The sequence below is a fragment of the Urocitellus parryii genome, chromosome 1 (assembly GCF_045843805.1).
Source record: "Urocitellus parryii isolate mUroPar1 chromosome 1, mUroPar1.hap1, whole genome shotgun sequence".
NCBI classification, from domain to species: domain Eukaryota; kingdom Metazoa; phylum Chordata; class Mammalia; order Rodentia; family Sciuridae; genus Urocitellus; species Urocitellus parryii.
The window spans coordinates 209,871,576-209,888,452 of record NC_135531.1 but is presented as its reverse complement, the minus strand read 5'-3'; positions in this window follow the sequence as shown (position 1 = coordinate 209,888,452).

The following is a 16,877-nucleotide window of genomic DNA, read 5'->3' as shown; positions in this document are numbered from 1 at the left end:
TTAATCAGGATAAGCTCAGACTTGGGTAGAGTTGGCCTGTGATTCAATATAAAGATAGGCATGTGGAGACACTTTCATGGGAAGTATGCTATGTGATGTTGATGATGTTGAGAGTGGAGTGGAGTCCTGTAGCTGCTAGCCCAGGAATGTCAAAGATTGTCGGCAACCAGCAGAAACTAAAAAGAAACAATGAATTTGTGTTGTTTTAAGCCACCCAGTTTGTGGTATTTCATTCTGGCAACTGTAGAAAACTAATATGCCAATCTCCAAATATTTATTGCTTTCTTTCCATTGAGATAACAACTGTACTTCAGATAATTTTGGATTAATTTGGGTACTATCTTTTGGATTCATATTATAAAAAACCTTAAAACTGAATCTCAAGGTCTTACTTTAACATCAAGTTAATTGAATGTAAAAGTGATCAAATGGTATCTAAAATACTAAATTATGAATACTGAAAGATATAATACTGCTTAATTGATAACCCAAAATAATTAAATTTATTCTTGAATGAATCCATTTTTCCTAGGGCTACTCAAACATGCATTTAAGTCTGCAGTAAATCAATATAGTGGCTTTGAGAGCTAGGGCAAATGGAAATCATTATCTCAATCTTCAACCCTATTGTAAAGTACCAAGATTGAGATCCACTGAAGAATATTGCCATGCAAATCAATGTTTTGCCTTTCATTTGATATGCTCTAACAGATAACAGAAAGCCAACCTCCAATTAAGGCAGCTACAGACAGGCACTCAATTATAGCTCAAATTTTTTTGTTTCATGGGCTTATCTGTGTTCATGTTCTTGAATTCATTCCATTGTCTTCCTTGGTTTCATTAAACCAACAAGTATTTATGAGGAACCTACTCTGTGTTAATCCCTTGGTGTACAGTGGAGATTCAGACAGATTAAAAAGTCCTGCTCACAGGTTGCTTACCACACTTTGATTCTGGATATTGTCACCAAGACCCTTAAATAGCAACTGGAATGTGAAAACTAAACTCCAGTTCTCACACTCGATATCTCTTCAGGATTCAGTGCTAAACTCTGACTTCTCTCACAACCATGCCTTCAGTGAAAATGCTTCCTGACCAAACTCCAGGTTTTACATCCCTGCTTTTCCTACTGATGCATATCTAAGTAAGGATCTTTCCAACACCCCCAGAAAGGAAAGAGAATATGTAGCGTGGTTGACTGGATGGCTCACAAAAATATCAGAGCCCATATAAGTTCATCATTTAAAGTTACTTTTACATAAACACAGGCTCAACCAATATTTGTTTATTTTATTCTGGGGCAAACACTGAAGTTCTGTTCAATCTTCTAATTTTGTCCCAAAACATAAATAAATTTTTCATCTTACATTTATTATGATGGATCCTAATCTTCTCAACATACTGGATTTTAACACTGCAAAAACCTATGAAACAGTTTTACACAATTCACTGAACAGAACTACCAGTTTTAAGATATATTTTTTTGTGGTAAAAAAATGTGTTGTGCTAATTTTATCAAGAGAATAACCTATATTTAACTACAGAGAATGAGCTACTAACTCACATGAAAAAGCAAAATTAATTCTCTTTCTCAGCAGGCATGTATGCAGGACATTCTCAGCTGAGGCTACTTATCCATTTATTGCTGCTGGGCATTTATTATCTTTCTGGACACTTATAACCTCTAAATTTACTACTAACTCCATGACTCTCAATAGTTTTATTCCTTGCTTCAATTTACTCATGAGTCGCATTTTGAAACCACTGCAGACAAAACAATTTTGCTATCAGTATCTTTTCCTCCCATGATAGGCATGCCCCAAATAATGTTTTGCTAAATAAAATTAAAATATGCATTATTATATAAAATATATAGCATATTTAGTATATAATTGCATATATATGGATATATATTATTATCAATAATGCATATTATATGTAATTTTTATATTTTACCACATCTAATAAATGTCCTAGCTTATAACATTCTGCCATTGAACAGGACCACACTCCACGAATCCTACTCCTGTTTTCCAGCACAAGCAACTTTATTCTGTGGAATCCTGTTTCCTCTAACATTCCTAAAACTTTGCTATCTAATACCCTGCTTGTGTTGTTTAACTCTTCTCAAATTCGAGTCCCTGTTTTTATGCCTGGATTAGACCACATGTTAATTATTTTCCTGGAAACAAATGTGAAATTCTGGCTTATAATTTTCCATGCTGATGTTGTCAGTCTATAAGTTAATTACATCAGACTGTATCTATTTTCTCTTATTTATTTAATATATTCTGCCTTGTTTCTACAAAATGATTTAAATTATGTTAGGAGTATAAGTCATTTTTTTCCAGGCTTATCTAGAATCCTCATCTTTAGGTATACCATTATTGTTCTAAAAATGTCCAATAAACAGGCTTTATGAAATACCATCAATTATATGGAGTATAGAAATTATTTTACATATGTTTAATATCCATTTATTAATTTTACATGTTAATAATATACCAAATAAAACTCACTAACTACAATGAAAACTAATGTCTTCAAAATGCACTTTTGTATTTCCCACAGAGACCAATTAGCTTTATTAAACCAAGACATTCCCAAAATGTATGTGGAATCATTGAAAGATGGGTTATCAGGGAGAATTACAATTTATTCCCTCTGGATTTAATTATAGAATGTAACTCAAAATACAATGCTATGTGTGTGAAAGACAACCAAATCTCTTTGGATTTGATGAGGAGACAGTCATGATACATTTCCCTCTCCTATTATGTCACCTGGAAATGTTTCATTAATTTAGGAAAAAAAGTACACTGTTCCTAAACAAAATGGATTTTACATAATATTTCATTGACTATCATATTCACTAGTCTTATACGTTAGAAATATATTTGAAGAAACAAAGCCACAAACCGATGGTTGGTTTTTATATTCAATTGCATGTGTCTAAACCAGCCACTGACACTTTTATTTAAGGAATGCTTTTACTCTCTTTGTCACTTATTCCTAAAATGTTACATTTTCTTAAACGGCTTACTCATAAATATTACTACTAGGTCTGAAGATCTTCAAAATATCAGGATTATTAATTCCTAAGAACTCAGAAGGTCATTATGCATTACTGTTCACATTCCCATAGCTTTTGCTTTTTTTTCATGCAAAATCATGATTCCTTCAACTCACAAATAGATAATAAATCATATTAACATATAATTTTCACCTACCATATGCAGAATAGTCCATGAGCAAAAACAAACCTGTTTAAGAAAAAGAACATAAAAATAATATAAAAAATTTTGTGCATAAGGTCAAAATTCATTTTCTCTTTGAGGAGATTTGGCTTTGTAGTTTGTTCTTTCCTGTTAGCTCCCAAGAGAAAAATTATTTTGAGTTGAGACAATCATAGTTTATTTTGATATTCACAATATTTATTTTGATATTCAGGGATAGCTGCAAATTAATTGATCTAAACTAGACTTGAAGCCACAGTGTCTGGCCCCAAGTTCCAGAACCCAGGCTCCAGGTTTGGACTCAGGCTTGTTCCATGTTTATGTCATCATTGTTGAACAAGCATCTATAAGGCATAGTCTGTTTTTTACATGTTCCACCCTAACGCCCAGTCTATCCAGGGCATATTCCTCTCATGGAAAATCATAATGTCCAAGCCGTCTTTGATTATAGAAATACCATCACCTTCCAGTAGCCATGGTAAATCACAGAGCCAAGTTCAATGTACTCAAGACAGAATTCTACTCCACTCCAAGAAAGAGGGGAAGGCTGGTGAAGACTTTATAAAAATTGATGCAATTGATCATTTGCGTACTTTTTTTCATATTCTCTTCCTTTACCTTTATCTTCATATGATTAATTATGGTTTTGCTTTAGAACTTTTATTCCATTAGCTTTATTAGTCTACCAAATTAATTTTTGTTGTATGATTTCTAAAAACTAGCTATTTTATGATTATAAATAATATGGTAACTATTCAGTATCATGAACATAAGCTGAACATAGTATAATAATTGATTTTGTAAAAGCTGTCTTGCTCTGCTGTTTTTTCCTCCAACTATGAATGAATCAGTTATATTCATTTTAAGAGTCATTTTTATATGACACTTAAAATTTCATGAAAATATGTTTTGAACAAAGGCAGTTTTGTAGATTCATGTCTGAGCTCACCAATGTTTTAGAACTCTCCTATTCTAACCTTGAATTGGTTCATCTTAGAATGTATTATATAAATTTATATATTTAATAGATATGATCAGATAAATATGAATCAAGCCTGAGTCTGTACCTGGGGGGTGGAATTTATATATGTATATATACACTCACACATATATATATGTATATATATATATATTTTTTGTCACACTCTATTTTTTCAACATGTGATAACTAGATGTATGTATTAAACACACAGTTAATGTTAATGTCTATATAAAAATAATATAATTTTATTTTTCTCTATTTTGAATATTAAATGATACTAAAATTTTTCAGTATAGAAACCCTGTATAATTCCTATCTAAAGTCTCTTCCATAGACAGCACTTGATATCAAGCAACACAAAATTTGTAGATCTTTATTCTGTTTTTGAGAGTAAGAGAGATACTATACTTTGGAGATGGAGTTTTCAAAGTTATTGATTTTTTTTTCCTGGAAAACTTGACTTAGATTGTGTTCCTTTTCCAGAGAATGTCCAGCTCAGTGGAGGAGCCATGTCTGTCTTTGGTCTTTTCTCCTGACTTTTGGATACCTGATACAATGGTTCAATGATGCCCTAGACATGGAATATCACACAAAGGAATTGAGAATTTTTATATGCAGCATGTATTTTTCATGTCTTAAATCAAAATTATACTATCAAAGTTTTTGTATTCAATTAGAAAAATGTCTAGAAAAATTATTTCTCTTTTCTGTGGTACCTCTTCTTTGATGATTAATTGAGTAGTCATCAAATATTTGGGTTATTAATAAAGATGAACATATAGAGGTCAGAAGTGATATTTATTTCGGCTGCATTACTTAAAAGAAAGTAAGAAGAAGATGTGATAATAAAGAGTCTAGTCACTTTTTCATAACCTATTAGAACAGATATTTTTCAAACCTATTTTGAGGAGAGATGTTTGTTCTATAGTTTGGGGGGGTCTTAACACCTCTTACAACATGGCTCCGTGATCTTATGTAGCTTTCCAATACCAATCAACTGAAAACATAAAAAAGAGGTAAGGCATATTTTTTATGCCAAATATGAACAAAAATGTGGTGTTAGGAAGTAGCCACATTCATCCCCATCAGCTGCATTCAGAGAATATAGTCTTTGAACTTAAATGAAGAATATAATGAAACATAATGATATTATGCCTCAATACAAAATAAACTTGGTGATAAAATATGATGATTAATAAAATATCATTTTTATAACTGTACAATATATTTTGATCATTTTGGTCACAGCTATTATATTACTGTTTCTTTCTTTATCCTTTCTTTCTCTCTTTCACCCCCCCCCATAGACACACAATTTGTCCACTTTTGTCAGTGAATGCTAAATGAGGCAAAAACAGAAGAGTCAGTCATTTACATGCTTATGTTGACTCTTACTATTTTTATTTCTTGAGTTTCCAAAGTTACATAAATTTGGGCATTTCCATGATCTTTCACAATTCTGTTTTGTAGTCACTTATTTTATGATGCTTCTTTGAGGATCACAGCTTTCTAAGAGCATTAGTTTAAATTTCATGGTATTTCTAGCACACACACATACTCTGCTGCAAAGAGTACATTCTATTTTATTTGAATACCAGTCTAGGTCAGGAGACTGTGCCTTATTCTCTTTTGTATTCCCAGAACTAGAATTGTGCCTGATAAATGTCATTTATTAAATATACCTATCAAACAGAAATGGTCTGATCCAAGAAAATACGGAACTTAAAAGTTTTATTGTCAAACTGGGGCTTAATAATGTTTTTTTTTTTTTTGGAACATTCATCATTCCTTTTCCCCTCTAATATAGGTTATGGTTCATAAAGTGTTATATTGAGAATGTAAGAAGGAAATCCACTGTAAAAGAAATTTTTAAGAAGTAGATGTATACATCTTGGTCATCTTAAAAAAAAAAATGTAGGCATATCTTGTGGGTCATTGGAACTGTAGTTGTTGAAGTGGAGGTGTGGAGCAGGCTGTTGTAGCTGCACTACAGGTAAGACCAAGCAAGGAACTGTATTTAAATAGCATTCAAGCAAAAAATAAAAAATAAAATAAAAAAACATAGGGGCTGCAGTGAACTAGGGGTTACAGAGAGTATCTCCAAACAGAAAGTACTAGAAACTATGGAGAGTGAATTAGGCAGTAGAGTGCAAAATTACAGCAGTGTGACACATGTAGCTTATATTGGAATTTTTTTATAAAGGATGATTTTGATATGCCTGCTTGGGGGGAGAAGGAGATTTTTCTTTTCATTGATGCCTAATATTTACATATTTATGAGGAACAGCATGCTAACTTGGTACAAGTATACAAGGTTTAATGGTCAAATCAGGGTAATAAGCATTTCCATTTCCTCAAATGTTTATAATTTTTGTTCGAAAACTTCAGATTTTTCTTTTTTATATATGTTTAAATTTATTTATTTATTTTAATTTGTTATACATAACCAGAATACACTTCAATTAATAGTACACATATAGAGCACAATTTTTTTCTAATTATTTTAAAATATAAATTGATGCTAAGAAAAAAACACTTCATTTCATAATTCCACAATTTCTGTTTTTCTTATAAATGTAAGGATAATCTGAAGGTTTCAGAATAAAATAATTTGTTAACTGAAGTATATATTCTGTACTCTATCATGAAAGAAGAAAGCAAGTTGTGTTGGTCATACTCTCATAAATCATTGTGCGGCTTAGTTTTTAGCTTTCATTTTTCACAACATTGGAAACTCAAAGGAAAATAAAATGATTTCAAGTCAGTGGTACATAATTTTCAGGGTGTGGACTTGTGTTTTTTTTTAATTCAAGATTCACATGTTTGACAAGTACTCTACCATTAAGCTACATCCCAGCCTCAAAATTTCTTTTTCTTATTTTTAGTTGGACTTGTCAAAAATATTTTATCTTTACATTTAAATATATGAGAAATTTAAAAGTTAACAAATCCATCAAATTTTGTTTAATCGTGTTTTGATGAATCATGTCAGAAGACAGTTACCTATAATTCAAGATTCCTGGCTCCAATTACCTGGATATCACCTTCACAGATTCATGAAAGAAAAAAGCACAAAAGATTCTCCTGTCCACTCTATTGCAATGAGATTTTTTTTCCTCTCACCTGGTAGATAGTCTTCTAAAGTAATGGACTAGTACACATAGAAGCACAATTGACTTTTTATTTTTTCAAAGAACAACAAAAACCTATGATCTACAGGAATAGCAAGGAATTCCTTTGGTAGTTTGTCCTGTATAATTTACCATGTGTCTGGCATGGAATAGTGAATTCAAAATTTGTGTCTCTATAATAGATCTAACATATATGATTTAATCTATTTGCCCCATACTTTCTTTGTCCTAAAGGCACCTCTGTCTTTTCCTTGACTTCTCAGGATAGTGGGGATGAGGTTGAAGAACAGTTTTCCTTTCACTAATACCTGTAAATAAAACCTGTATTCTAAAAAAAAAAAAAAAAAAAGTGAGGGAGCCCATCACCAGAAGCTGATACTGAAGAAAAAGAAAATAAATACACATAACAAAATAACCTATTTCCTGAAATCATGTACACTGAACCCATCATCTTCAAAGATAAAGCTCCATATAAAGCAATATGGAAGTAGAATGAAAATATCTGTATTTGACTTAGTTACTTCTGTTCTGGAGGCAAAGGAGACATGGCAGAAAAGCTAAAAATCCCTCAGTGACTGCCTGAAGCCAGGATAGTTACCAAACCCTACACACTCTTTCTTATACACACATATAGTATCACAGGAACACACTTAATAAAGGGGTGATTCATGCTGTAGACAGGATGGAAGAAATAACTGAAACTTCAGAGAGCAGAACCACAGATGAGGGGGGACTACTGTAAAGAGGAATCTCTAGCCCTCTAAAAGCCAACAGTTCTCAAGTGACTCGTTATAATACACGAATGGCTGTTTTAGATGTACCAATTTTTTTTTCACTTTAATTTCCTGTGATCCTCTAATGCTATCTCTATGGTATCAATTTTTGACTTGGGGAATATTTATATGTAGAATTATGTGTTGATCTGAGAATGGGAAAGAAAGTAAGTTTCATATCTAGTGGAGCATTTTCTGAGTCATGTCAGAGCGCTGGGGTCCAGATTACTTTGGGCAGAATTAATTACAAAGTACCAGTTAGATGTGAGGAAATTGGGAAATGGAAGGAAAACAAAATGTTTGGATAAACATTGCGTTTTATCCAAAGACAATTTATGCTCACTGGTTTTCTTTTCTTTTTTTAAATTGGATGTCATTTAACAAATGACAGCAAACTGCATTACAATTCTTATTACACATATACAGCACAACTTTTCATATCTCTGGTTGTATATGAAGTATGTTGACACCAATTCGTGTCTTCATACATGTACTTTGGATAATGAGGTCCATCACATTCCACCGTCTTTACTAATCCCCTGACCCCTCCCTTTCCTTCCCACCCCTCTGTTCTACTTTAGTTAGTGTACAATTCAATTTAAAAAAAAAAACTACACTTAGTCCATCTTATCTATCAAAAACTAAATTTTACTGATGTTTCTAAAATGGTAATTTTCTCTAGAATCTCTCAATAGGATACTAAAAAAGAGACTTTAAAACAACAAACTAGAGGAAAATGCAATATAATATTTCATCAACATAAAAATTGAATTAAAGCCAGGTGTAGTGGCTCAGGCTTGTAATCCTAATTACTTGGGAGGCTGAGGCAGACAATCAAATATTCAAGACCCTCCTGGAACATTTAACAAGGCAGCATCATAAAATAAAATAAAAAAGTGTTGAGAATGTAGAATGTAGATCAGTCTTAGAGCTCTCTATATTCTATCTTGATTACTGAAAAACAAAACAAAGCATGAACAAAACAAAACAAAAAATGAAAACATTAAATCAAATAAGTATGTGAAAATATATGTAATATGTCAGAAAAGCTTTTGAAAGTTTATTACTGAGTAGATATTTGATAAATAAATAAGAGCATTGCAGGTGGAGGTAGTATAAAAGCAGAAGTTGAAAGAAAACAATTAGCCAAGGAAGAGTAGAACTAAACACAAGTATTATTAAAATTTTTAAAGCAATTCAGCATAATTATTAAATAGAGCCCATGGCAGAGCAAAAGAAAGATTAGCAGAGGACATGAACTATGAAGCTCTGTATATGGCAGATAGAATTTGATCTTGAAGATGATGAGGATACACTAACAAATTTCAAGTGAGACATTGATTATATTTTAATATAGAAGCACTACTCTAGTGACAGAGTGAAGAATAAGAAAAAAGGAAGGAAATAAGGCAGGAAAGGAGATAAGTATTTAAAAAATCCAGGCAAGAAATGATACAGCTCAGAGCTCAGAGTCCATACAGATTTGGATGATATGTATAAGCGGAATTATCAAATCCTCTAGTTTCTATATATACTGGGATTGAGGAAAGTTGGGGCTCAGGACAGGGTTCAGGCTTCAGACACTGGAGTGTGACAGAAGACATCATTTGCCTGGTCATGTTCACTGGGTCCCAAATTATCTTTCTAGGAGCATGCTTTCTCATGCCTCCTGCAAACACTTACAGAATGATTTCATGAAATTATTAAGTGTTTCGGATTTTGAATATAGTTCTTTACAAAGATTTAATAGAAATTCAGAAAAATAGAAGAAATAAGAAAATGCTCTTGTAGATGGATATATATTTGTGGGTCATCAGTTTCTGGGACATAATGAAACCAAGAGTATATAGCTAAGATTGTCCTACTTTAAAATATTCAGCAGGGAAGTAATAGCTCAGAATGTAGTGTGCCATTAAGTAGAAAGAAAATCATAAAAAGCTGACATTAAATCATCAATGTCAAATAGAGAATAAATTGAAGATGCATTAAAATGGTTATTAAAATTAATAATTGGAAGGTTATGAATGACTTTAGCAAGACTGATTTCAGTGAAATCTGTAGCATTCAGTCTTCAATGGTTATAGAAATAAGTAGATCAGTCACAGTATGGCTATCATTAGTACTGATGCATATGTTTACATGGGATGAAGGAAAATAAGGCATATAGTATTACCTGGGGAGTACTTTCATTTTAATTATAATTGTACTTTCATTTAAATTATAATTGTCTTTACATTGAAAACTGATATCTGCATAAAATTCTATAATCACCAATATCATAGAGAAAAAGATTGAGACCATCAAAAACCTACTATAATCAATGTTTGTTAATGATTGCTAATTAGCCAAGAAATGTAATGGTGTCTTTGCTCCTTGCTGAAAGGGCAGACTTCTATGACGGATTCACCAAAGAGGCTCATACCAAAGAATCACATTTCTCTTAGTTGTTTGAACTAGCTTCTCTGACATTATGAAGAAAAAAATGACATAAAACTACAAATTTCATTTAAAATTTTAGCCTTATTTTGCCTACATTTGTACAGTTAAATAACTTAGTATAAAATTAGTATCACACCACTTTTAAAACATGGAGCCTCTGTTATTTCTTTTCAACTCCTTTTACTAGAAGTTAATTGTTTGTATTTTTCATAACTTGTTAATATTTGCAAAGGGTATTTGAGTTTGCCCTTGATTATGCTGGGTACTATGCCGTTATACTATAAAACCATAATACTATCTTGATGTTCATCACTAACCATCATGAGTACTGTGTGCAGAGTTCCACTGTTACATATCATATCATTTTAAAAGAACAAAACAATAACTTCAGGTTGAGGCCACCTGTCAGGGTGGAGATGGTGGTATTTACTTGCTAACTTGAAGGGTTACAGAACTTTAATAAATACTGGGGTTGAAGTTAAAACAAACTGGTAAGGGGAGGGAATGATGGTAGGATGAGAAGACTGAGTTGGAGAGAATAGGGTTTAGAAAAAGGGACACCAGGTGGCAGCTCTTGCAGCAGATCCATAAACTGAATAACACAGATCAGGGCAAGAATGGCCTTTGGAGGAATGAAATGAGAAAGTTATCAAGAGAGACTGGAAGGTAAAATAAAGGTTCTGACAATGATTTTGATAGAAAATATAGAGGACAGAAAAAACTAAATCATGTTTCCAAGGAAGTGATTCATTCTTACAAATGAATCTTTTGTAAGACAAGTAATATCAGTATTTTGTTCTTTAAGGGAAAAAACTATTTGTTTTTAACCATTTAAAGTGTATGATAAATGCAAGATGTTACCTAAAACTGTTTAAAAGAGAGTAATCCACATCCAGACTTTATTGTTTGACATATTTCTTACCAGCAAATTTTATCACCAATTAGCATATATAAAGGGTAAGCATCTATTGTCACAAGAAATAGAAATGTCAAGGCTCTTAATATACTTGAATGATTTCAGAGTAATTATGCATGGGCTCAATTAATGCAGTTGCTCATATCAGCACTGGGGCCTCTGCTGCTTGATTCTCACTGTTTGAGGAAAGTGCGTCCCTACTCAGCAGGGATGAGTATTTGTCTTTTGACTTCAGAGCTACTTTGCAGAATTCCATCACATATTAACCACTTTTTAGGTTCAATCTCCATATGCCTTTTTATTTCTTTCATTCAGGTGCCTTCATTCAGGTATCCGTAATCTGCATGATAGACATAGTTAAGAACTGTTTGCAGAACCAGATTGTATTTGAAAGATTGTGTGAGGCTCTTAACCCAATCTTGTCTCCATATTTCATGTGTATACGAAAGGAAAAAGAAAATGTAACAGAAATCTGTTACATACACTGTGAAAGTACTTAGATATAAGTAGATGACACATCACAGCTAGAAAGGAATATTTGAAACTTAGCCCACTAGAAGATAGTTATGACAACAAAAATAAAGGTAATAATGTAAGGGTAGTAATAACTAAAAAAATGTTTACTATGAAAATCCTCATTTTGTAGTGGAAGAAACTGATGCTTTGACAAGAGTGTGTTAAGAGGCACACACCTTTCAAATGCCATCTGGCTACACGCTAGAACACAGCATCAGATGGCAAAATGCAAGCCCAGGCCATCCCCGATATATTAGAATGTTTCCAACTGAGTAAGAGAACACTTGACAGAGGGTGCTATAAAAAAGAGAGGCCTATTTTTTTTTTCATGCTGTAGAAAGTCTAGAGTAATTGATTCTGTGAATGAATCCAAGTCCTTTCTAAATTTTCTACCTGCTTCCATGTGTCACGATCATCTCTGTTTGTGTTCACACCAAATGGCTACTGTTTTAATTAGCTTTTACACTTCTGGGACAAAAAGACCTGACAAGAACAATTTTCAAGGACGAAAAGTTTATTTTAGGCTCATGGTTTCAGAGATCTCAGTTCGTAGACAGCTGGCTCCATTCCTTGGGGTTGGAGATGAGAAGGGGGAAGAGTGTAGTGGAGAGATTTAGCTCAAGACGTCACACAGGAAGCAGAGAAAAAGAGCTCTGCCCAACAAAGACAAAATACATACCCCAAGGCCCACCTGCAGCGACCCACCTCCTCTAGCCACACCCTACCCACTTACAATTACCAACAAATTAATTCCTATCAGGGGATTAAAACATTGATTGGGTTAAGCCTCTCATAACCCAATTATTTCACCTTTTAACCTTTTGGCATTGTCTCACACATGAGCTTTTGGGGAACATCTAATCTAAACCATAACAGCTGTGATTGTTCAAATTAGCCTCACATACTATTGCACAAAATTAGAAAGAGATTCTCTCTCTCTCTCTCTCTCTCTCTCTCTCTCTCTCTCTCTCTCTCTCACACACACACACACACACACACACACACACACACACACATTCTGAACAAAAACCTTTGTTTCCAGCAAATCATCCCATTATCTCCCCTTTGCATTTCTTGGGCATATCATCTCCAAATACCAGAATAAATAATAAAGCCTAATTAATAAAAATTATAAGCATTTTGGTTATTAGATAACAAATATTTATCTCTTTTACCTCTTCTGCCTTCCAGAGAGAAAAGTATTTACAAGTTGGAAATATGATTGAGAACATAGATCATAGATCCAGAATTCCAGGCTTTAAAATCCCAACATCAAAACTTCTAAAATGATAACTTTGGATAATTTGCCAAATTTCTCTGTGCCCCAGTTTCTCATTGTGCAGATTAGATAATAATAGCATATCTAGGTAATATGTCTGTTCTTCAGAGTTCTTCAGAGAAATGGAATCATTAGGTTACTATAGATATGTAGAGGGCATTTACTGTGGGAATTGATTCACATGATTATGGAGGCTGAGAAGCCACATTACACAGGGTCTGCAAGCAGAGGGACCAGGACAGCCAATGATGTAATTTAGTCTGTGTCCCAGGTCTCAGCACTTAGGCAGCTACTGCTTTAAGGAAAAGAGTCCAAGGGCCAGAGTAAAAGGAGCTCCGATGTCTAGGCAGGAAAAGGTAGATATGAAGGTAGTTAAGAAGGATACAAATCACCTTTTCTATGTACTTTTATTCTATGTGGGTGTCACTTAATAGATTAGGGAGGGCAGATCTTCATTCTACTGATTTCAATGATAATCTCTTCCAGAAGCATGTTCAGAAACTGAAATAATATCACACCAGCTATCCATGCTGTTAAGTTGACACATAAAATTAACCATCACGAGATGTAAGTAAAACAGCTAATGCTATATACATGTTAGTTATTTTTATAATAATAGTAGTAATAAAACATAAGTCATTTGAAAATTTGAATTGAAAATATTGAACTGAAAAAATAAAACTTCAATAACTCCTCAAGGCACAGGTTTATTATAGATTAGAATTGAGGTTAGAATTCCTACACTGGAAGCTGACAGAAAAAGAACAGCAACTGAATGGGAAACTGTTCAAGTGTAAATGTTTTAAGTGTCACAGAATTTATAGAAAGAAGAATTTGAAAATTGGTGATCTGAAGAGGTTGTAGAAAGAGAAGTTAAGAACAGAGCAATAAATTGGTCATTACAAATTTGCCTGTGATACTCTGGAGAACATTGTTTCATTAAGGATAAAACCAAGATTGAACTTGATTAAAAATGGCTTGAGTGAGGCAGAAGTCTATCAGACATGAAAAAAGAAATTCATCAAGAAGCTATGAATCAAAGGGAACAAAACAGAAAGGCATCAAAAAGTGGTGATAGATTGAAAGGGTTTTGTTTTGACTTTTAAATTAGGGCATCTTTGCACTATCTTGAAAAGTAATAGGAAGATATATTTTGACTATGAAAAGAATCTGCAAGGACAAAAGTTTATTATTTAATAAAAAAGGTAGTGAGAATAATGCCAGAGAGACTTATAAGGGAGTTATAATTTTTTCTTCAAGAATGAGGAAAGCTGGGCATGGTGGTTCATGACTATAAATTCAGTAGCTTGGGAGGCTGAGACAGGAGAATCACAAGTTCAAAGCCAGCCTCAGCAATTTAGTGAGGCCATAAGCAACTTAGTCATGGCCTGTCCCAAAATAAAAAAATAAAAAGGGCTCGAGATATGGCTCAATGGTTAAGCAGCCTGGGTTCAATCCTTCTACAAATAAACAAAACAAAGAAAACAAACAAATAATAAGGGAAAGGAGGAAAATTAAAGAAATAATTATATTCTGCTGAGGAAGAAGCAAGAAGAGATAAGTCAATAGACTTTTACTGAGTTCTTTGTGTGGTACTATATCAGTGCATTTTCCATTATTATAAAATACCCAAGTCTGAGTACTTTGTGAAGTAAAGAAATTTATTTGACTCTTAATTTTGGAAGCTGAAAGTCCAAGATCAGGAAGTTCCATGATTTGACATCTAGTAAGGGTTTCCTTGACTGGGTCTCCACATGACAGATGACATTATGGCAGGAGTGCATGGCTGGGGGACCACAGAGCAAGAGAGAAAGTCAGAGAGTTGGGGAGGACAGTCTTGCTCTTTTATAACTGTATTCTCTAGAGGAAACTAATTGGGGTTCCAGGAAAACTACATTATTACTTTTCAAGGACAGCTTTTCCAATGACCTAATTACTCTGCTCTAGGCTCCATCTCTTAAAAAGCTCCACTCACTTTCAACATCACCACACTGAGGACAAGTTTCCAACACATGAACCCTTGAAGAACACTCTTGATCTGTATCAAGAGCAGGCAGCCATGGTTGTATCTGAGTATATAAAAATGAATGCACTATAGTTCCCACATATAAACAAAGATACTTCTTGTATAATAAATACTTTGACTACTCTTTGTCTCAGGTTCCTGGAATAGAGACCCTGACTTCTTAGGATTTCTCAAGTAATAAAAATGTATTTATTATTTATGAATCACTTAGGACACATTTTAGTTATTATTAATGAATGAGATGACTCAGGATATGGACTGGTCACCATTGAGACTACATGACTAAAGGACTTGGTCTTTGAGCCTGTCTAGCCTCTGGTGAGGGGAGAAGGACGGCAGATGGAGCTAAATCACTGCATCAATCATCAAATCAATCTTGGCTATGTAATGAAAGCTCATTGAAGTCTCTAGGCACCAAACCTCAGGAGACCTTCCTGATTGATGGGCACACCCATGGATTGGGAAGCTGCTGCAACCTGACTCCACATGGTGAGGGCAGGGAAGTTCTGCATTCACATCCCTCATAGATTCCCCTCAATGTGTCACTTCATTTGACTGTTCACAGATTCCACTCAATGTGTCACTTTGTCACTTCATTTGCTTGTTTTTGACTACTTAAAACTCTAATTGTAAGTGTGGTGTTTTTCCTTAAGTTCTGTGAGTCATTCTATCAAATCATTAATGCTGAGGGGTGTCAGAGCCCCTGAATTTGTAGTCTGTTGACTAGAGTCAGAGGTGTAGTTTCAGAACAGGATGCCAATGTATGGCAGTACAGGAAGTGAGAATGTTCTGTGGAAGACTCATTGTCAGACTTGCAGGTGTGTGCTCACTCTGGGTGGTTACTATCAGAACTGAGTTGGAGGTCAGGTTGAAACAGAAGAGTTTCAATAAATACCTTTCAGCCAACAAATCTACAATTTATAACAGGAGTCAGAAAAGCACAACTAACTTAAATGCCATAAGCAAGAAAGGAGTCAAGAACTATGAGCAGTGGATAAAAAATTATATAGAAGGGTTATACAATAAATACAAAAATTGATATGGTCCTCAAAGATAAGTAGAATTTCAATAAAGTAAAACATTGAATAAAGAAGCATTCTAAGCCGAAGAAAGCCTGAATGTTAAACACAACAACAACAATAACAACAACAAAAGTACAACTAAGGAATAGTCTCCAGAAATGTAAAATTCCCTTCAAGAGTCACTCAAAGAAGAGGGGAAAGGAAGGACAGCAGAATAAAATAGACATTATTATTGCTGTATGTATATATACATGACTGCATGACCAATGTGATTCTGCAACCTGTACTCTCAGAAAAATGAGAAATTATACCCCATCTGATTCAAATGTATGATATGTCAAGATCAATGTACTGTCATGTGTAACTAATTAAAACAATTTTTTAAAAAAAGTCACTCAAAGGCAGAAAGAGTTTTAGAATTAATGACATTGCCAAAGTCAAGTCAGATAGAAAAAACTCTGTTTCTTTTTGGTTGCAGTTTTCCTAATAAAACATAGTAGAAAGTCACATTTATTTATTTATGCAAGAAAACACATCTGTTCTCATTGTTTGATAAA